General features: G+C 34.4%; 1 non-coding gene across 1 annotated transcript; it reads right to left on the bottom strand.

Moving 5' to 3' along the window:
* Positions 1–1,774: 1,774 nt before the first annotated feature.
* Positions 1,775–1,938, bottom strand: LOC126021196 (U1 spliceosomal RNA). Its single transcript, XR_007499800.1, has one exon. It is a non-coding gene; the product is annotated as a U1 spliceosomal RNA (small nuclear RNA).
* Between the last annotated feature and the right edge of the window lie 21,599 nt (positions 1,939–23,537).

Genomic DNA, 23,537 nt, shown 5'->3' on the forward strand with positions numbered 1-23,537 from the left:
AATAAAATTCTGCCAATTATTTAAAAGTATTATTATCAAATATACTAGATGTTGGTGAACCAAATTATGATTTCTTTAAGGTCATCCTTTTGCACTGTTTAAAAATTTAACACTTGCCTTCTATTTTTAAAACAATTAAAAAACAAAAATTATGTATTTATTATTGTGAAAAGGTAAAACAATGAATTAAAATAAAATTCTGCCAGCTTTATAAAAGTATTATATATTAGATGCTGATGAAACAAATTATGATTTCTTTAAGGTCATCCTTTTGCACTATCTCAGGTCTCATAGATAAGAAACATAACTTATATGTAACATTCATTCATTTATCATTCCTGCTTGAATAATGCTACGGACAGGTGCTCTTCTGTATTTAAAAATATGATTAATGATATGTAGGGTTACTGAACAGTGTAATAACTTAGGAGGAGGAACTGAATATAATTTTCTACAAACTAGAAAATAAAAACAAATACTATGCTCATTTCATTAAAACTACATCTAACATAAGGAGGAACCATGATGGAGAATCTATCTAGTTTTCGATGAAGGTCAGGTCAGGTTTTCTGCGAAGCAGAAATCACTATTAGCTGCATTTTAGAGAATAATGGCTTTAGAATTGGCTTATTGATTCAGGTGTAAATTTGCTGTACTAAAATATAATTCAGTGGCATATAAACTGTATGTAACTATATCTTGAACATGTAAGTTTAAGCATAGCATCTTAGTGAAAAATGGAGATATTTTGACATCTTCAGCATTGTAATGAAGATATTAATAACTAATTAATGATAGATACTATGTGCAAGAAAATACAAGACTAAATTTTAAGGAAGGAGAAAAGCAACACAAAACACTAAACAAAACAGTACACTTAGTGATTTCATTTATATGTGAAGTATTCATATATAAAAAATCATACAATATAAATGAAGATATATATAGCTTTCATGAAAACTAGCCTATTTATTTCCTTTCAGAGTATAGATTAGTTTTAAAGGACAAAGGAATAAAACTATGCCAAAATATTTCAACTATTATATGTGAGGTAAACTGTAATCATGTATTAAATATAAATGTAAGTATTATAATATTTTATAAATGCATGCCATATCATAGTAATATTTAGGTAAGTCTTATTAGTTCAACATTGAAATCATGTATTTTAGTAACTTTACCATCTTATTATATTTTCATTCTTTGTGTTGTGTGAACTGCTTCCTCTTAAGTTATTTGGGTAAATCAGATTTGGTAAAATTAACTAAATACTATTAGGGAAAAGGAAAACTATAGGACACAATTTGATATTCTGTAACAATAAAGTTGAGTGTTCTGAGGTCATAATTAAAAGTATGGTTCAGGGGCCGGAGTGGTAGCACAGTGGTAGGGCATTTACCTTACACACATCTGACCCAGGACAGACATAGGTTCAATCCTCAGCATCCCATATGGTCCTCCAAGCCAGAGGCGATTTGTGATCATAGAGACAGGAGTGTTCCCTAAGCAGCACCAGGTGTGGCCCAAAACAAACAAACAAACAAATAAAAGGTATGGTTCAAAGTCTGCTCCTGACATTTTTTGTAACCTTGAATAATAAGTCCAAACTTATTTAAATTGGAGGCACTTACATAAAAAAAAACCTTCCAATAAATATAGTTTTCATAGGCAGATTACTTCACATAAGCTCTTTACAGAGTCATTGACACTTTGACTATCATTAATTCCCCATCTCATCTATGTACTCTCTTTTCTTTTTCTTTTTTTCTTTTTTCAGGGGAAAGCCTGCACGCAGTCCCCCACTACCATTAATTACGCGGTCGAGATTCCCCCATTTGGGGAAATCGCAGGGGTCAACACGCCCGGAGTACAATGGACGAGACTCACCTAGGGGAAACCACTTTCGTGATCATGGAATCGCCCCTGCCAGGTAAGTATATGTACTCTCTTTTCTAAGAATGAAATTATACAATTTGTTTTTAGCTAATATGATTTGTTTAGTTCTTAGAGGATTTTACTATCATGTTTCATATTAACAGCATGGCTTTATAAAATATCAAATAGTGACTAAAAGGCTATTTTATCCCTATATTAAATTATGTAAATCTTTTATTCTGCATTATAAAACAAATATTTAAAGAAAAGCAAATTATGTTCTTTGATGCCTGTATCTATTTGCTAGTTCATTTTAATATGCTAATGAGATTATTTTCAAAATGTTTAAAAAGGTAATTTAAAACTTTTGTTTAAATTATAAGTAAACATAATAAACTGTTGGTAAATTCAAGGGCAATATGTATTATAAAGAGTTATGAACATTTTGAGTTAAAATTAAATCTACAAATCTGAATGTTTTAAAAGCTAGTATCAAAAAACAAGGCCAGTTTAACATACAATACAATACAAATATTTTAAACCATGGTATGCTTAAAATGTTTAAGCATATTAATAGTATTATGAATGTTAGGAGAAAAGAAAATAATTTATAAGAAATTTAAAATTATAAGGTATCAGTATTAATAAATATAAACTAAAAGTAATTATATTTCTTTTTTAATAATCAGAAATAAACATTTTTGTAGCAAGACACTATTTAATTCATTTTGTTTCCAATTTAAAGGAAATAACTGCTATAGAAGAAACATTAAATCATACAGGTCATATAGAGGAGGCAATCAAATAGAGGACAAAATTTATGAAGCCCTGAATGGTTTCATAAATTCAAATATAAATAAAATAATTTTAGTTGGTCAAGGTAAGTGGGTAGATAGTATCAGGGGATTCATATTTCTAGTCTACTGCCTTTGAGACTGAGAAGTGATGTCTATATTTTACTCATTATCACAAGTCATAATTTACTAAATACATTTTAGAAAAATTTATTGTAATCATTGCATTACCTTTGTAGAGGAATATATAGGTTCTGTCTCCTTTAAACCTTTAACATAGAAAAGGCCAGTATTGCCAATGAATCAAAAGTCTAAAAAAGGATTTCTAGAATCAGATTCAATTTCAAAGTAGTATCAGTTTATCTGGGTTTTTTTAAATATTTGATTTAAGAGGTTTTGTTCTTTTAGAGGAAGTAAGAGAGTAATTTACATAGATAATATTCATTTATATTAAAGAAAAAATTAATTTCCTCTTAGGTGTTAGGTAAATAACTGTAGATAGCACCATAGATAATACTGAAGATAGGCAATATGAGGATAATAAGAATCTATATTGCCATTAACATATCATAATTCAACATATAAAATGTTTGTTACAGATGTTTGTATTTTTATATAAAAAGATAATTCTAAAAAATGAACATAGTTTCCAATAGCCAAAAATTTAACAAAATTCAAAATTGTACAGAAAATTTCTCTTTTTCCTTCCTTTTTTCTTTCTTACTTTCTTCCATCATTTTTACCTTCCCTCCTTCAGCATTACTTAAAATTTATTCTTAGCTCTGTGTCTGAAGTCACTTTTAGTTGTGCTAGGGATACCATATTCATTGCTGCAGACCAGGGTCAGCCTCAGGCAAGGCAAGAATCTTTCTAATTGTACTATCTCTTTGGCTACTAAAAAGTATAAGAACAAACCCAGCTACACATGATCCCTTCTAAATCTTTATATAGTGATTTATTACCATTCCTTTCACAGGTGAAACTTTATTCCTTTCCCATAATCCTGGGAATATCTTAATATATATTCTAAGATCATTGACAACAGAATTCTACGAAGACTATGACCTGAAAAGTTATTCATAAAAGGTAATTTAATATCGATAGGGCCATACTTCAATATTCTTATATTTATACCTCAATAATACTGTGTGGATAAATGTTTGAATATGGTGAAATAACCCATAAGTGAACATAAGTCCCAATAATCAACCATGCCAGAAAGGGATCCTTCATATTATTTTAGTCCCACGTTAGTGTTTTCAGTGAAGACTCAGGTAATATGGGTTGAAGAAAACATTTACATATTGTGTGCCATAGGAATCTACTATCTTCATTGAAAAAAAAAACTACAATGTTATTGTTATTCAATAACTACAAAGTTATTGTTATTCAAACACTATTTTAATACCTTCACTAATCAATGGATTGCTTACCATAAAATAATTCTGTGACCATTCAAATTATTTACAAGTCTTAACTGTTATACTTTTATAGATTTCTTATATTTTATTGGCTTGATTTCTGGTTGTTTTACTGTTTGTTGGCGGAGCTCCAGGGACCATGGAAGATGCAGAGAACTGAACCTGAATTAACTGCATGCAAGGCAAACAGCCTACCTCCTATCACTCTGCCCCATCTTCCTTAGAAATTTGTACAAGGGTCATACCCTTTGCTTTCTCCACAGTCCATGTTTCTTGCTGTTTCTTACCTTTCCCTGAGGCAATGAGTAGTACTGAAAACAGTGTTGAAAAATAATAAAGAGAATATTATTTTTTTATTTTAAGATGGTGCTCTGAGCTCCACCAGGAGTGATACCTGAATACAGAGCCAGGAGTAAGCCATGAGCACAGCTGGGTATGACCCCACTCCATGATTTCCCTATAAATAAAATAAATGTGTAACTGGAAAAATATTAGTAATTACTATATAGGTATATAAAATAAAAAACATAAAATTCAGATTTATGTAGATGAAGTGGTTTGATAAAATGTCTTCTATAGCATTTAGCTATATCATTAGAAATGTCTATAATCTTTGTTGCAGCATAAAAATTAACAGCACATGGAAAATTCTGAAAATGTAATTTCTAGAGCTGAAGACTCTCAGCTCTTTCAGCCTTATTGATAACACCCACTCATATGATTGAAAATAAAAGCTGATAAAGGCTAAATGTATGGATGATAGTCATAAAAGATATTTATGATTGTCAACCATTTATACACTGAAAATTTATAGTTTATAAAAATTATCTTTTTTAAAATATGTAAAACATACATTTCTCATATACTAACAGTTTGATGCTTTCCATAGTATTTAAAAAGTATATGCACAAATCAATATATAGGAAACAATGACCAATGAATAAAGGGCCAGAGCAATAGCACAGGGACAGACTATTTCCTTTGCATGTGGTGAATAAAAGGATTCAATCATTTGCATTCCATTTCGTCTCCTGAACATGGTCAAGAAATGATACCTGAGTGCAGAACCAGCAGGGTATGTTGTCCCCAAACCATCAATCACCATCATCATCAACAAAAACAGGCAAAATATATTGAAAAGGAAAAATCAGCAAGAAAAAACCACAAAGACTGGTCGATTGTATAGTTCTTAAATGCTTGACGAAAAATAAATAAATATATAAGGCAGAATAAATAAGGGTCTGATAACAAAAATGGAGGGTATAAAATCATTGAGCCAGTGATAATGGGTTATCTATGGCTCTCATTTTTAAAAGAAAAGAGAAGAAATTTTAGAAATTGGAAAATAATGACAGCCTGGTTAAAGTATTTACTGGTGAAATGTAGGTGTGAAGAGACTGGTTAGGTGGGCTGAATAAATGCCTTTCCATGCAGTTTGGAAGGAGTATCTAATAAGGTTCTATTAAGATAGATCATTCTTCTGTTCTAACTCAGCTTACTGACATGAGTGAATAATAAATAACTGAGTATTATAGAAGATCTGACTTTACAGTTGCTTTTATCACAAATATTAAAGAATCACACAATAAACTGATGTTTAATGCAAGTACAGATAAAAAATAAAACGATTTTGCCAAGACAACCAAAAATATTAATGGAAAAGAGAAAAAGCAGTAGTGGACCAGTAGAGGAATAATAGTGGTAGGGTGCTTCCCTGGCATGAAGATGAACCTGGTTCAATCCCGTGCAACCCATGTAGTCAAGCAAGCCCTGCCAGCAGTAATTACCTGAGCATACAGCCAAGAGTAAACTCTGAACAGTGCCAGCCAAAAACAGTGGGCCAAAATCTAAAAGAGAAAATATAACTGAAACTTGTTATAGATAAGATTACTTTTCTCCTTGAATCTGACATGGAGTAGATACTTTAGAGACTCTTCACATACATCAATTGAATTCAGAAAATAATGCCTCTGTAGAAAGGCTTTTTGAGTGAAGATAAAACATTTTTGGCCTCCAGGTCAAAAATATCAGGATGTGGGGCTGATATCTGTAGGTTTGCTTTGCATGCAGTTAGAATAGGTTTAGTTTTCTGCATTTACTTGGTCTCTGGAACTCCACCAACAGTGATCTCTGGGAACAGAACCAGGAATCATCCCTAATTACCACTAGGTATGACCCCTCTACAAACAAACCAAGCCAGAAATCAATGAAATAAAATATAAGGAATCTATTAAAGTACAACAGTTGGGACTTGTAAATAATTTGAATGGTCACAGAATCAAGTTTATGCAAATGGTACAATAGGTAAAAGACTGCTTTACATGCAGCTGATGTGGGTTCTATCTCTGGCATCCATATGGTCCCTTCAGTCTGCCAGTAGTCATTCCTGAGTGTAGAGCCAGAAGTAACCCCTGATTATCACCAGGAGAAGCTAAATAGTAAAATATATCAGGAACATACATCTAATCATTGAGAGTCCTACTGGCCTGTATTTCATTTAATAATGAAATGGGAGGAGAAAAAAATTACCCTGAGGAAAAAATTAACATGAGCATCCCAAAACAAGTAAAACTAGAGCAAATGCTACCAAGATATTGAACAGATCAGAAAATTTCGAAGAACTGCTAATTTGTACAAAAATTTTGCAAATATGTCAAAATAAAAATGAGAAAAGCGGGTCCCAAGCGATGGCACAAGCGGTACGGTCTTGCCAGCCCTAGCCTAGGACTGACCGCGGTTCAATCTCTGGCATCCCAATTGGTTCCCCAAGCCAGGAGCGATTTCTGAGTGCCAGGAGTATAGCCAGTAGTAACCCCTGAGCATCACTAGGTGTGGCCCCAAAACAAACAAAGAAACAAAATTAGAAAAGCACCTATTAATTTTCATCTATGAAAATTGATAATTTTTGTTTAGTAACAGGAATGCAGTTTGGATCATTGTGATGATGAATGTGCAACTCTGAAGATAATAGAAAGCACGTATACAAATGGTGTTTTTAGTGAAGTGATAACATATGTAATAATGAAATATAGAATATATATTTTAAAATGTCTTAAAAAGTGGCAGTGTAATTATGAACAACTCCTAAAATAGATGATAAATTTGTCTTTTAAATTGACTATCTTAATCAGTTCATTAAATCTCTAAATTTTAAAAGATGCTGCTTGTGAGGGAGTTAGACCTTTATAAACCAATTGAGTTTTTAAAATAAAATTGCTACTTACTTAGAACAGAAATAAATAAAATATGATATGTATATTACCAGGTACTTTTAGTTTTTATTAGCATCTTGATAAGGTTTTTAAGACATTCAAGATAGACTCCATACAAATGAATGAACAAAACTACCAAATAGGAGCTGGAGCTGTGGCGGGTAAGGCATCTATCTGCCTTGCCCGCGCTAGCCTAGGACAGATCTCGGCTCGATCCCCTGGCGTCCCATATGGTCCCCAAGCCAGGAGCGATTCCTGAACAAGCACAGAGCCAGCAGTAACCCCTGAGCGTCACCGGGTGTGCCTCTCCAAAACAAACAAACAAAAAAATCTACCAAATAATACTAAAGTATTAGACTTTGATTTTAAATGTCTAGTTATTCCTAATAAAACCTTGTCAATAAAATTAAAAAAATCAAAAAGAAAAAGTTGCCAAAGTGATAATACAGCAAATAACCAACCCAGATTTCGTTTTCGGTATCCCATGAAGATCTCTGAGCACCACAAGGAGTGATCCCTGAGCACAGAACCTCAGCACTGCCAAAAGTGACACCAAACCAAAAAAAAAAAAAAAAAAAAATGGGTCGGGTCTTAAAAATTGCTCTGTGCACTGTAAGTGAGCTAGTCGATTAAGAGAAAGAACCTTTATATTAAACTCCTACTAACTTTCATGACCCAGATGAAAATTTTCTCTGCTAGGTAACTTAGACCTTTTCTTTTAGTTGTGTCTCCTCTGTAGTATCTTTTCTTCTAATCTACACCTGAAGCATTGCTCCCTCTAGTGTATTATGTGATTGTTTGCATCACCAGATTGTGCTTCTTTAGAACAGGATTCCTACTGTCTTTTCTGTTTCTATTTGAGTGGACATCACATGATAATTGATAAACTACCGTATTGTTCACTCTGTAAGATGCACCTGACCATAAGTCGCACGTAGTTTTTAGATGCCTTCCTCACCTGCACTCAGGCTTCAGCTCTAGGCAGCATCGGTTCATAAGACACACCTGGGGGGGGGGGGAATTTCATCTTGTGGTATGAAAAATACGGTAACTTATTTTATTAATTAATTAATGCAAAAATATGGTTTTCTAGAATATAAAGAGCTCCTTGTTAGAAGTTCCTGTCAAGGGACTGGAGTGACAATACAGAGGGTTGTGCATTTGACTTGCACAACCCCGACTTAAATTTAAACCCTAGCTTCCCATATGGTTCCCCAAAACTGATGCGTGATCCCTGAGTGCAGATAGGAGTAAGTCAGGTATAAAATGCCCCCCCCTACAGAAAATATAAAAGAGGGTTCTGCTCAAAATAAAGATGCAAATTATTAGAAACTGCTAAAACAAAATGCACTAAGGAAGTAATAGAACAAAAAGTAAAAAAATAAAAGTATAGATTAAGGCAGTGTCTGCAATAAAAATATCAGTGTATAAAACATTTAAAATAAAATATTTAAAGTATAGAAGCTAAATCACAAGAACTTTTGAAATGCCTTGACTCTTTTACCTTCTTACATCAAAACTCCCTAAATTTATGAGAGTAGTTCAGAGGGCAACAACGGATCAAATTCTGTTCTCAGTCTAAAGAGCTTAAAGAAATGTGCTGCTTTAAATATTGATATAAGTTGAAAGAGGAATAGGCATTTATTGAAATTCCCTTTACAGAAGCTTAAAAGGAGAAAGTTGGAGGGGAAAATCATATTGAGAACATAAATGGAAGAAGATTTTATTCGAAAAGACCAAGTTGTTAACGGGGAACAAAAAAAAAATCTATAAAGTGGCTGAGATCAAGATGTTTAATAATAGTCTTACATGCAATCTTATGATCCTTTTTATTGGATGCTAAATGGGATAAGACAATGAAGATATTAAGATCTTTGCTAGCATCTGAGGGCTTGACAGATTGTATAATCATCAGCATGACACGTTTATTGCCCTAAAGACACTTGCAGTATGGCTTCAAGTTCTTCAGTCTCTTATGGTCTTCATGGAGCAGTTCATCTGACTTAGCAGTTAAATGGAGACCAAGTATAGACCAGCCACAACACCAATAAATACACCAGGTGCTCTGAATCACCCACAATGAAGGGGTATTCGAAGTGAAATTACAACAACTGTTTCCCTAACACATGTCAGGAACTATATATCAAAATGATGAATCTGCCATTGTCCTAGCTCAATATAACATTAAAAATACTCTGAAGAAGAGAATGTAGCATGAATAAACACTCTGGACTTTTTATTTTTATAATTTTACTGATTGCATATATGACTCTACTGCCAAGACTTAATCAAGTATCAAAGGTCCCATTTTCTATTACGATCAAAATGTGGCTCATAATTTCAACAGGGGGATTTAGGGGAGACCACAGTATCCCCTCTATAATTTTATTGCATTTTCAACAGTAAGTAATATTCAACTAAGATTTTGTTTAGCTTGAAAGTAATGAAGGATTCAAAAGAGAGAAAGAATGTTGTTTATCAAAATAATAAACTTCTGGCAATGGCTAAATTCCCTTTCCTTGTAATCTAACAAAAACAAAATTAATCTTTGACTTTACATTAGCATTTAACTTCTATTGACATACTTTTCATGATGTTTGCCTACATATTTTGAAATAGTTCTGAAATGAATGAAATCTCCATGATGAACTAATCTAATAATGCTGTTGTATGGAACTTAGGGGACAATGATAAAATTCTTATTGACTTTATTTTTTAATGTCTTCAATCACTGAACCTAAAAATTGTCACTTAAAGAAAGCAATATTGTCCAAAGATTGAATATTAGTTCTAATTCATAAGACTTGTAAGGGAACTTTCATATTGTCACCTCTATCTTTAAGATTTAAAAATAATAATCTACTGGGAACTTTGCATAAGTGAGCAATTATTCAGTATAATTAAAGACACCAGACTTTCATAAACCATACATTTAAAATAATCCTCACTCCCAGATAAGACAACTACGCCTCGCTATCAGACTGTATTAGAACTTTATTAGACTGTATTAGATGGTATTAGAACAAAGGCAAGTAGAGAAAAATATCATGGGAGAAATGAGCATGGGCTATGGGATGATGTAAAACGTACTGCCTACATTACAAAATTCACTTCAGTTTAAAAATACAAAATTCAATTAACCGATGATGTAAACCACAAATAAAGTGAAGACATTTAGAAGTCAGCAAGGATTGAAGAAGCTGTTTTCAAAGTACTTGGTTTAATGTAAGCATAAAGTAAGGTAGAAGTAGTTGTATTTTTTTTTCCAGTTGGGAAATGAAAAGTTAGGGTATTGAATGACAAAATGGTACTACAAAATTGAGAACTCACTATGCTTTCTCCTTAACACCTACCCCAAAAAATACAATAAAGCCACAAATATGGTAAATTTTTTAGAACTTTCAATATTGATATCAGAAACACTGGCAAAATTTAATTCAACATTCATCTTATGAATGACATGCTATAGTCTATATTAGTAATTCCTTGCTTTCAAAACTTTCCTGGTAGTCATGTCAAGATGCTCACATTGAGGTTAATAATACACATTGGGAATGTTGCACTGGTGAAGGTGGGGGTATTCTGTTTATGACTGAAACCCAACTATGAACATGCTTGGAATCATGGTGCTTAAAGATTTATATAAATATATAATACACATTGAGGTTAATAATAAATTACAGTTTATAAAGCTAAAAATAAGTTTTAGAATATTAAACACATTAATAAAATGTAAGTGGCTAAATTTGTAAAATATTAAAAAGAATGTTGCACAAAGAAGCATGTACCCAATTCACTCATATTCTGGAAGCATGTACCTCTGGATGCTCAAGTGTATCTCTGAAGTAAAGAAGCCTAGAGTCTTGCAGGTGTTATGCTGTGTCAATCCAGAAAAATGACCACATGAAAGCCCAACCAACACCTTAGTCATGGATATACTTTTTGTCTCAATTCCCAAGTGTACCCTGCTTTTTCTCCAGTAAAATTATGCCACACTAGTTGCCTTACTTGTCTTTGCCTCCGCACTTGATTAGATGAGGTCAGTGATGGGAGCCCTTTCATTTTTTTTTATTATATCTGTATTTAAACACCGTGATTACAAACATGACCGTAGCTGGGTTTCAATCACAAAATGAACACTTCTGCACCTCAGATATTTAGCTGATTGTCTCTGACTTCTGCTGTTTCAAAAAGTTGAAAATTCTCAAATAGGCCATAAGTATAATTGCTAGATGATCCGTTTCTGTAATTAACAAATCTACAGCCTTTTTATGAGCCCACTGAGACTCACAAGGATCTTTTTTTTTTTTCTTCATTTCTTTGGCTTTATCTACTTGAATGCAATTTGGCTTGGAATCTCGGGATTAATTAAATTTTTAATAAGAATAAAAGAGAACTGTTTCTACTTCGTATCAGGCTAAGAGATTTTTCCTAACTGGTGTTAAGTTAGGAAGCATCAAATCCTCATCGTAGAGAAAGGGAAATGAATACCTGGAGGAATAGCTTTGTCCCAAGTCACACCGCTCTATCACGGATACTAGGACTTGATCTAGGCTTCCGGCTTCAGAGTCAATGGAGCATTCTGTTTATAATCTCAAGTTTATCCTGCTTATACATAAAATGAAATAATATTTTCTAACTCTATAAATAACTATAATTTTTCTGATAAATTGCTGAAGTGGTAATGTAAAGAAAAGCACCAGTGGGGGTGGGCAAGTGATAATATGGTGGGGTTAGAAATGGAACCTTGTAACCCTGAAACCTAGTTATAAATCCCATTGTAAATTATCAAGATTGTGCCTTAATAAAGCTTTTTTAGAAAGAAAAAAAAATAAGGTGGATATTTGCAGGTTTGAATAGCAGACTTTCCCTCACAAGGAAGAGCACTTTTTTTGCAATTAATATAAGTTTTTGTTTTCTCATTGAAACGTTTTCAAGTGGATCAAGAAAGCAGTGTAGACATAGAATAGTCTCACTCATATATGGGTTTTAAGAAAAATTAAAGACATTATTGTAATAAGGGCCAGAGACTATAGAGTTAAGGGCTAGAGGGTCTGGAAGGACAGGCTCAAATTTGAAGCTCACCACAAAGAGTGGTGAACTCAGGGAAATAACTACACTAACAACTAGCAACACAATGTTAAAGAATGAGAGAAGAATGACTGTCTCAAATACAGGCAAGGGTAGGGGATGAGGAGGACATTAGTGGTGGGAATGTTTAACTGGTGAAGGGAGGTATTCTGTTTATGACTGAAACCCAACTACAAACGTGCTTGTAATCATGGTGCTTAAATAAAGATTTATTTAAAAAATATCACGCCAACTGGTTATTTATAATATGAGTTTCATGAAGATCTAATCCATGAGCAACACCTCTTCCCTGAAGCTAGATGGTGGCCCCCCGCGGACCCCGCACACAATCTATCTGTAAGGATGATTGGGGCTGGAGGCAAAGCAGAGACCTTAGCCTTCTCCCTCATCAGTCCAGAACAAAGCTGGGCTGGGTAGAGTGTGGCAACACATCATTGACTGCCCAGGTTTCCAGACCTGGCTCTGGAAAGAAGACCCATGGGAAGGGAACTACATCCAAGCAGAATTCAGAAACTGTTTTCCTTGGTCTGTAGCAGGGGCTGTGGCTGGCAGTCTGCCTTTCTATGCACAACAGGATGGCACAAGAGAGAACAGAGCAGAAGCTAATGCAAAGGACTTCTTGGCTTTTCTAATATGTATGTGTGTGTGTGCAAATATATACATGTATGCATAAAAAAATATCACGCCAACAACAGAAAACTGACTTTGACAACTGTGACTGAACAGAGCCCACCTTGGGACTAATAAGCAAAACCCTACCCTAGGCTGTAGTCCAGGACACATAAAAAACAACAACAACAACAACAACAACAACAACAAGATGTCTTATTGCAGAGGTCCAACTTGGACAACAGAGACTGAGCAGAACCTTTGGATCCATAATATCCTAGGCTTCAGCCTAGGGATTTAACGAAATCAGGGAGCAAGTGTTCCAGAAGACTGAGCACCACATCAACAATGGATAGGAACCTCTAGAACCTAGAGACTCTATCCTAGAACCTGACCTATAACCTGCGCAAATACCAAGATAGCTAGCTACAGTGGCTTGAATTTCTCACACACAACCGAGAGGAAACTTTCCTGGCATCACAAAAAAGCCTTTGAGATGGGGTAATGAGTATATATGGAGCCAGAAGTTGATCCCATGATGGTATGCTTCAAGGATGGAGAAACACTGAATCTCTTAGGCCACGGGAATTCCCTTTCTTCCCCAATGCTTACTGTGCCTATGCAAAAAGAAAAAAAAAGTGGGGGGAACACCAAACCCCACCACCCCAGCACCCATACTTTTTCTTCTTTTGTTTTGATTTGTTAGTTTTTGACTTTATTTTCCTTCTCTTTGTTCTTTCACTTTACTCTTTCTTTTTCACACGTGTTGTTGTTATTTAGAGATTTATTTTTATTTTTATTTGCTTGGTCCATTTTTTTCTTTTTTCCTCCATTTTTCTTTTTTTTTCTTTTCTCCTTTCTTTTTTTGGTAGTTGTCACCAAATTTTTTTCTCCCCTTTTTCTTATCCTTTTTTATCTCCAATGACTGTGGAATGGATGCTCAATCTACAACAAACTGTTAAGTGGAGACCAGTTGCACTGGCATGCTGGGGGGGTAGAGGAGAGAGATGTGGGATGCATGCTGGGAATAGGGACGAAGGGAGGTCAGCACTGGTGGTGGGAATGCCCCTCATTCATTGTTACTACATACCATAAATGATGCAGTGAAAGATTTGTAATGCACATTGGTCACAATAAAAATTAAAAAAAAAAAAAGCACAACTGAGATATCGCTGCCCACAACACAGGATGAACACACATCAGAGTGCCATGTTTAGGTAGGTGAGTAGGATTTGGGCCATTCCTGTCAATACATAGGAGTTACTCGTGGTACTGTGCTCAGGGATCACTCCTGGCACTGCCCGGGGGATAATGTAGTGTTAGAGATGAAACTTGCATCATATTCATGCAAGGCCAGTACTTTAATTCCCAGAATATCTATTCAGCCCCAACAGGATCCCTTGAATGAAGTCACTCAGGAATGGTGATTCCCTTTTGGAATTGTCTGGCTATATACACCCCAACTGGCCCTCAGAGACCAGCATTTTGAGGACTCTGAAGGAACATGCTCACCTCTTTCCCAACACTGTGACTATGGCCTCAAAAGAGCTGTCATATGGCAGCAGAGGAGAGGTTGTTTCCTGCTAGGGTGGAGTTGATGAACTCAGACAGCCCGAAGGATTTATTGTTATCGGGATATAAATCCACTTTCTAAAACAGAGAAGAGCATCTGTCAGCCCCAACACTGATCCTTCAGGCACACACACACACACACACACACACACACACACACACACCAGTGTATGGAGCTAGAAAGTGTGTGCAAATGCAAGGGCTAAGTTTTCCAAGGATAGGTGTTGTGGCTTCTAAACACCAAAAGAAGAGAAAGAGACAAGTCATAAGAAGCTCTGTGCTCAATGTTATCCAGACATACAATCACCTAATTTTTCATAAAGGAGCAAGAAATCCTAAATGGAGCAAAGAAAGCCTATTCAACAAGTGGTGTTGGCACAACTGGCTAGCCACTTGCAAAAAATTGAACTTAACATCATGTACGAAGGTAAAATCCAAATGGATTAAAGACCTAGATATCAGACCTGAAACAATAAGGTATATAGAACAAAACGTAGGCAAAACACTCAAGGACATTGAGACTACAGGCATCTTCAAGGAAAAAACTACACTCTCCAAGAAAGTGAAAGCAGAGATTAACAGATGGGAATATATTAAACTGAGAAGCTTCTGCACCTCAAAGGAAATAGTGCCCAGGATACAAGAGCCACCCACTGAGTGGGAGAAACTATTCACCCAATACCCATCAGATAATGGGGCTAATCTCCAAAATATACAAGGCACTGACAGAACTTTACAAGAAAAAAATATCTAATCCCATCAAAAAATGGGTAGAAGAAATGGACAGACACTTTGACAAAGAAGAAATACAAATGGCCAAAAGGCACATAAAAAATGCTTCACATGACTAATCATCAGGGAGATGCAAATCAAAACAACTATGAGGTACCTCCTCACACCACAGAGATTGGAACACATCACAAAGAATGAGAACAAGCAGTGTTGGCGGGAATGTGGAAAGAAAGGAACTCTTATCCACTGCTGGTGGGAATGCCGTCTAGTTCAACCTTTATGGAAAGCAATATGGAGATTCCTCCAAAAACTGGAAATCGAGCTCCCATACGATCCAGCTAGACCACTCCTAGGAATATCTCCTAGGAACACAAAAATACAATACAAAAATCCCTTCCTTACACCTATATTCATTGCAGCACTATTTACCATAGCAAGACTCTGGAAACAGCCAAGATACTCTTCAACAGACGAATGGCTAAAGAAACTGTGGTACATAAACACAATGGAATATTATGCAGCCATCAGGAGAGATAAAGTCATGAAATTTTCCTATACATGTATGTACATGGAATCTATTATGCTGAGTGAAATAAGTCAGAGAGAGAGAGAGAGAAAGACACAGAATGGTCTCACTCATTTATTGGTTTTAAGAAAAATGAAAGACATTCTTGCAATAACAATTTTCAGACACAAAAGAGAAAAGAGCTGGAAGGTACAGCCCACCTCATGAAGCTCACCACAAACAGGGATGAGTTTAGTTAAAGAAATAACTACATTGTGAACTATCCTAACAATGAGAATGTATGAGGGAAATAGAAAGCCTGTCTAGAGTACAGGTGGGGGTAGCGTGGGGAGGAGGGAGATTTGGGACATTGGAGATGGGAATGTTGTACTGGTGATGGGTGGTGTTCTTTACATTGTTGAAACCTAAACACAATCATGTATGTAATCAAGTTGTTTAAATAAAATATATATTAAAAAAAATCTATCAAGCTCAATGAGTCCAAAGAAAGCCACCAATAAATAAACAACACTAGTAAATTTTCAGAAAATGTCTTAGTGACATTATTATGAAAATGTTCAACAAGCTCCAAGAAACAATGGCATAGTCAGAAAAGCACAAGAAATTATGATATTTAAAAGGGTAAAACTATTATAATTAGAAATGATATATATATGAAGAACTTGGTTGGTAGGTGATATAAAAATTTAATAAAAATTCTAAAAAAAAGAAGCAGCTCTGTGCTCAAGCAAATTTCGAAAAGAAACTATTTCACCCATTTCATACACTTCTAAAAAATCAATGTGAATTACAAATCTTTCGCAGTTATATTTCCGGAACATAGTGATAGTGTAGTAGGGCATTTCCCACTATCAGTGTTGACCTCACATCACCATAGTTCCGAGCATGTATCCCATATCTTCACCCTTAACCCCATGGACTACTAGTGTAACAGGTCCATTTTGTGTTTAGCTTGTTATAGTTTTGGTCTTTTGATTCTATTTTAGTTGACTTTGGCTTGGGTATTTAGATCTTTTATTTTTTCACTCAGTGCTCCTGAAACGACTTGGCCTTGGGTCCCATCTATTTTTTTTTTTTCTTTTGTAGGACGACATAGAAATGTGAGGCAGAACATGTTCTAAGAAAAAGGCAGGAGCCCTTATCTAGAAGATTTAAATAAAATTAAAAGAAAAGGGAGAGCAGAAGGTTATGCATCACTGATCTCTTTGATCAGTGCACAAAGATCCCACTTGATCACACAGGATATCTCTTGTGCTCCCACAAGTAATAGATCACTCAGGATCTCTTGTTGTGTTCTCACAAGTAATAGAAAAAATAGAGAAAAGCACCCAGACGCTCCCACAATTGCTCTCTTCACATTCTCCATTTGTATCTTGATCCCAAAGGGAAGAGATACACGTATGACACATATGATAGTTCCACATGCAATATGAAGATAGCATTTTCCATGCAAACAGGAAGACAGACCAAAAGTCATATTATTGCAATTTTCTCTCTCCTCTCTGTCTCTTGCTGTCTCTGTTCTTTCTGTCTCTGTCTCTCTCTGCCTCTGTCTCTCTGTCTCTCTGTCTCTCTCTCTCTCTGTCTCTCTTTCTCTCTGGCCATCCCTTGTCTATTTCCTCTTTCTTCTGTCACTGGGCAGAAACCTTTGAATTTTCTTATTTCCCTGGATCCAGTTCTTTGCATGAATTCTTTACAGGGGGGATGATGGTTAGTATGAGAAACGGTGACTGAGGAAGTTGTTAGCACTAATGGCTCGGAAAGTTGTTAACTTTAATGGATTAGAACTGGGGGCTGTTGAGAAGCAATGGTTTCAGGTAGCAGGGGAATTGAGTGAGCAGCTTTTAAGGCTCTGGCTGGAATTTCAGAGTTCAAATCACATTAATGCTCTCTGATCACAGCTTCTGAAAGAACAAGTCAAGCACAAATCCTGTCATTGCACTGTGCTCCCAAGATTCACAGATGCAAGTTTGCTCCATACTATTTTAAGTAGATTCTGATTTGAGGAGTTCAAAGGAAAAGATGGGAATGATATTGAGCATTGACTATTCTGCAATCATATTTTTTTCTCACAATGAACATAAATGATAGAAAACTAACAAAAATAATGACAAGGTAGAGTTTTGTGTATACACAGCTCTTCACCAGGAATTCATAGAGTATCAGGCCAGCTTTGCCAGGAAATGGGGCATACTTGGAAGGAACAGATAAGAAATTCTCCCCTCCCCCAGAAGAACTCAAAGAGAGCTATTTCGGACAAAATTTTTCATCTAAAAATGCACTAAAAGATAAGTTATATGTCATAATTTGTTTTTCTATGTATAATTTAGAAATTAAAGAGTGTTTTTTCCTTCCCTTTTTAACCTGTTGTCTTTTTTAATACCGAAATTATATCTCGTGGAAATATCAAAGTTAAATGTACTATTTACATATTTTCTATGTACATTTTTCTGTGGCCAGTCATAATTTCAAGTATTGCCATAAAAACTAACATTTTTATCATTGCTTACTCATTAAATTAAACTAAAATTAAAAAAAAAGAAATTCTCCCCCCAAACAACAGTTGATATGTATATAATTGGCTTATTTTTGTTCCTTCTTATTCTCAACTAAAACATGGTTGATGTTCTAGTCTACTTCTTTCTCCAAGTTCTTCAAGTTTCGTTATTTTATTTTTATCTTATCATGTTTTAGAGAAAATTTCTAACTTCAATGTGCAAACATTTAACAATTACGTGCTTTCTTTTCAGGGGACAAAGAGCAATGGTAATTTAATTGTAAACACCATTTAAAAATTAAAAAAACTGTGTTAAGAACTCTGGAAGCCATATGTTTTATTGCACAAAGGAAGTCTCTCAAGAGAAATCTGAGAATTTTCATTTACTGGAAATGATGATTATTCAATCAAATGTAAGATAACAATGCACTTTAGTTTCAATGATATCTAAATAGCATATCTTTAGGGAATTGTACTTTTTATGTTGAGTTTTCTATGTAATAGTTTTTTTAATTTCTCTATATCTCTAGCTTAACTTTAGATTCCTCACACACTTTGTCCTCCATTTATTAAAAATACGTTTTATTGGGGCCGGGCGGTGGCGCTAAAAGTAAGGTGCCTGCCTTGCCTGCGCTAGCCTTGGACGGACCAAGGTTCGATCCCCCGGTGTCCCATATGGTCCCCCAAGCCAGGAGCAACTTCTGAGCACATAGCCAGGAGTAACCCCTGAGCATTACCGGGTGTGGCCCAAAATCAAAAAAAAAAAAAACGTTTTATTATTTTCAAGTTATTCTTTTCTTCTCTCCTCATGATATATCCATTTGGTATAACTTCCCAAATGTCTATGAAAGTGAGTGTTGCTCCCTCAAATTTCTTTTATAAGATATAGTCTTCAGGGGCCAGAGCAATATAGCACAACGATAGATTGCTTTGCACATGGCTGATCCAGGATAGATCTGGGTTTGATATTCAGCATCCCATATGGTTCCCAAGGCAGGAGCGAATTTTAAACCATTTTTAAAATTCACACAAATATCAGATGTCCATGGTTCATATTTAGCTGGAGATTTAAAACTCTGTGATAGCTATGTAATCATTAACTAATAACTTGTAACAACCAAGTTTTGTCACTAATAAAAATTGCATTCCATCATTTATACTATTTCTTATGAATATCTTCCTTCATCCAGAGTCTAAGTGTGTTGGCTTCATTTGAAACGATTAATTCTATAGTATCTGCCACAGTCATTGGCACGCATTTTTCCTCAGGAAGTGAGGAGACATTTTGATTTGTTTCATGAAAGATAACTAGAGCATCATTGTGAGAATCAACCCAGTGAATTGTGACACCTGCTCTGTGTTTGCCACAGTTGAAAGGCACTCGCTGTCAAAATGCTAATACCATGAACAAATTTGCGTGCAACATTGCTTGTTAACATGACTTCGAAAATCGACTTTTTTTTTTATAAGCAAGAAATAATCAACAAACCAACACAGCAATTTTGGAATTCAAGAATACCTGAGTCAACCCAGCAGACATGGAGATGTTTGCATCAACTCTCAAAATACTTACAAGTCAATATAATTTTTTTAAGTAATGCATATATTAGATTATTTTGGCTAGTATTTAGAATAAAATAAAGAATAAACATGATCCAAATCCCTCATCAATGTTATGACTTTTTACCTCTATGATATACAAAAGAGAGTATTAATTCAATATCTTTAATGAGTCCATTAAAATTAATTTTGCCATTTTCTATTTTTCTGATACCTTTATAAACATTCTGTCCCCTTATTTCAAACACTTGATTCCTATATTTCAGATGGAAACTTATAAAAATTGTATTATTCTCAAGTTATATTAAGTAGCAAGAGGCTATATTCAAATTTTAAAGGATCTTATATGGATTTTATTCTTGATTAAATCTCATCACACAGAAACTTAGTGATTCCCCCAAACTTCTCTAGAAATCAAGCCAGTATAAATATAGCAGCATTCTCCTTTTATTCCAAAATCATATATATTTTTATCTTCATGGAAATGCTCACATCTATAAAATTGTACTCCTTTTTGATTGGCTAACTCTTTTGATATAAAATCATTTTAAATAAATGTACCTGAGAGATTCTATTCTATTGAGAAATCACATATCTTTGATTTTATTTTCATCCTTTCAGGTTTTGATAACCTTATACATACTTTTTGTGCTCTTCAGTTGGAATATGTAAAGCTAAACAGTATTTCTCTATTTTATTCTTTGATACAACATCTTGTTGTTCCTATTCCTTTCTATCTTCATATAAAATACATGGTTAATTATCTATTTCCCCTCTTCTCCTAAGGTTATTAAAGTTCTTTGTTAATTTTATTTTATTGGATTTTACAGAAAAATTCCAAATTAATGCTGGAGATATATTGAATGATAAATAACTTTGCATGCAATATACAGAGATTCATCTCCACCATAGATGGTATCTTGAGCATTTTCTAGGTGTAAACTAAAAATGTAGATTGCTAAATTTAAAATGTAATTCAAAAATAGTGCTGATGTCCACCTTATAATCTTATGTAAATTTTTAACAATTAATGGAAATATAGAGTACTATCATACTAACTAATGTCCCTACAAAATGCGGGATTTTCTTCTATTCACTTGCTTAAAGAAAAGTTTTTCTTCCATTCCCTTCTTAATGTGAGTGTTTCTTCATGTGAGTGTTACATGTGTCCTGTGTGTCATAATAAAAACCTTGTTCTACAATGGAATAAAACAATCCCTTTTACCTGGCAGAAATGCAGTGTCAATGTGCATCAGCTTTTCGATCTTGTTCATTAATTATTACATCAATACAAACACAACAATACTGTTCTCTTCTTCACTCTTCAATTTGACTCTTTATCCCACTCCACATCAAAATGTTCAAAATTCATTACTCTATGTCCTTTATCTTCAACAATCTCCATTCTAATCCCCCCATTTTGTCTCCAGATGTACCCAAATTTCTCCAACCACTTACCAGTTATTTAGTCTTCATTTATCTCTTCCCTATTTGTCTGAAGCTTAGTTGAAGCAACTTCATCTTACCTTCTGTGCTTTATCTGCTGGATCCACACTCACCCCTATGATCCAACCTCACCTTCATAGAATGAAAGTTATTTCATAATCACTTATCACTTCTTATTTCAAAATCAATGGACAGGTTTTTTTTTTTTTTGAGCTTCACTAGTGCTTTGGCAATTTACACTATTTTTTCATTCTTAGCATCCTTTAAACTGTTGCTTTACATTATGCCAATTTTGCATATAATGTCTTTTGAAGAGGTGGCATCATAAAGCTGACATTGTATTCTCTCTATTAAAGGAATCCACTTTCATTAAGTGCTCCAAGTCCTTGTCTTCATAAATCTGTTCTTTCTATTACAATAATATAGTTTACTATATGCCACTATAATTCTTACTTATGTACTATATGGAAGTATCACTTATATCTCTGTAGTTTCAATATGCAGAAATCCCAGATGTATTTGTTCCTACCACGCCTCTTTAAAAATGCTTTATGTTCAAGCCAATATCCATACATAAATTCTTGTCAGTGTGTCAATTAAGTATCAAAGTTAATCAGATAAAATGTTAATTTAATTCTGTCATCTTTTGGCTTCTCTATCACATAGCCTTTTGCATCTTTATTCTTTTAAAATTTTAATATTTATCCTACAATTACATTTAAAATATTTTTTGTCTGTTCCCTCCTCACAAGTTCTGCAACGAAACTTAATACATTTGTGTGAGTGTGTGTTGGGTTTTGGGCCAAGGCTTTCTGTGTTCTGGGCTTACTCCTGACTCTAAACTGAGGAATTATTCCTGGTCATGCTCCAAAGATCATATGAGGTGCTGGAATTAAATTCTGGTTAACTACATGCAAGGTCTCTGCCTTAGCCACTATACTATCTCTCTGGTCTCAATTGTGTACATTTGCTATCAATTTCTTAACAATATTTATAATAATATCCATACATTTTTATTAGTTTTGCTAGAAAATAAATTTTTCCAATTAAGGAATTAAACTTCAGTATTTATTATTAGCAGAGCATCAAATACAGAGCAAAGAAAGAACAACATAAATATATAAAATTAAGTAGATGACAGTTATTTTTGTAGGACTTAACTGCTTAAATATTATTTAGATTCTTTCTTGAAGGCAGAGATTCAAATTTCAATCAATTCCATTTATGACTATATTTGAGTAAACATTTATATTTATTATATATAAATAACTACTCTTTTAGAAAAATAGTTCTAAATGAGTGAAAAATTAACTTCTTTTAGGCTTAATTCATGAAGAAAAATGTAGGAGTGAATGATTACAGAAATGTCATGGGAGGCGGTTTCAATCTTAAATATTCTGCTTAAGATAGATATCTGAAATTAGGTCAAATGTTTTATATAATATGTGAAGCAGGACGAGTTAATCAAATAAATTAGAGAAAATGTTGCTAAGGAAGAGAACAAAAAACATTACCTAAGACTGAGGGAAGTTAGTATCCAATTCACCACTGTGGAAACTGGCAGTGAACACCAAAGAGAACAATGTCTCAAGTTCATACCTTGTTGGATGAGGACCCAGGGAGTCAGAACACCTTCCACTTGAATGCCTGTGGAGGAAGTGGCATCCTTAAGGGAGAATTAAGTTTCATTTAGACAGAGCTGGAGGTGATTTCCAGAGAAGAGAGCATGAAGTTTTATTGATGATGGGCCATAAATTCCAGAAGGCTCACTGGAGAGGTGTTAGGGATGACAAAGGAAAGAGACATAAGGGATATGCAGAGAGGGGTGAAGATTACAATGTGTACATGATAGAAAGCCCAGAATTTAGGACTTCCTATGGCTAGTGGCAGAAAGAGGTAATGCACTAAAAAGATCAGTTCTAGCAAATCTCAAAGTAGATAACTAGAAGTAAACTATGACTGGTTGAGAAAAAAAATATCACTACGTAATTTTGATGAAGACTATAGAGGCCCACATAGGAAGGGCTTATCATGAGTGAGTGGCTTTATGCATCTGAACTACCTTTGCATATATCAATACAGTATAGTGTGGAGTATAACTTATTTTTAAATAGGAATACATTCAGAAATATGGAATGCATGCTTTAGCTGATCCTGCAATATTTTCATGTGTTATGATCTCTCTCTCCTATAGGTTCCTGA

Source organism: Suncus etruscus, chromosome 10, assembly GCF_024139225.1.
Source record: "Suncus etruscus isolate mSunEtr1 chromosome 10, mSunEtr1.pri.cur, whole genome shotgun sequence".
In the NCBI taxonomy this organism is placed as follows: Eukaryota; Metazoa; Chordata; class Mammalia; order Eulipotyphla; family Soricidae; genus Suncus; species Suncus etruscus.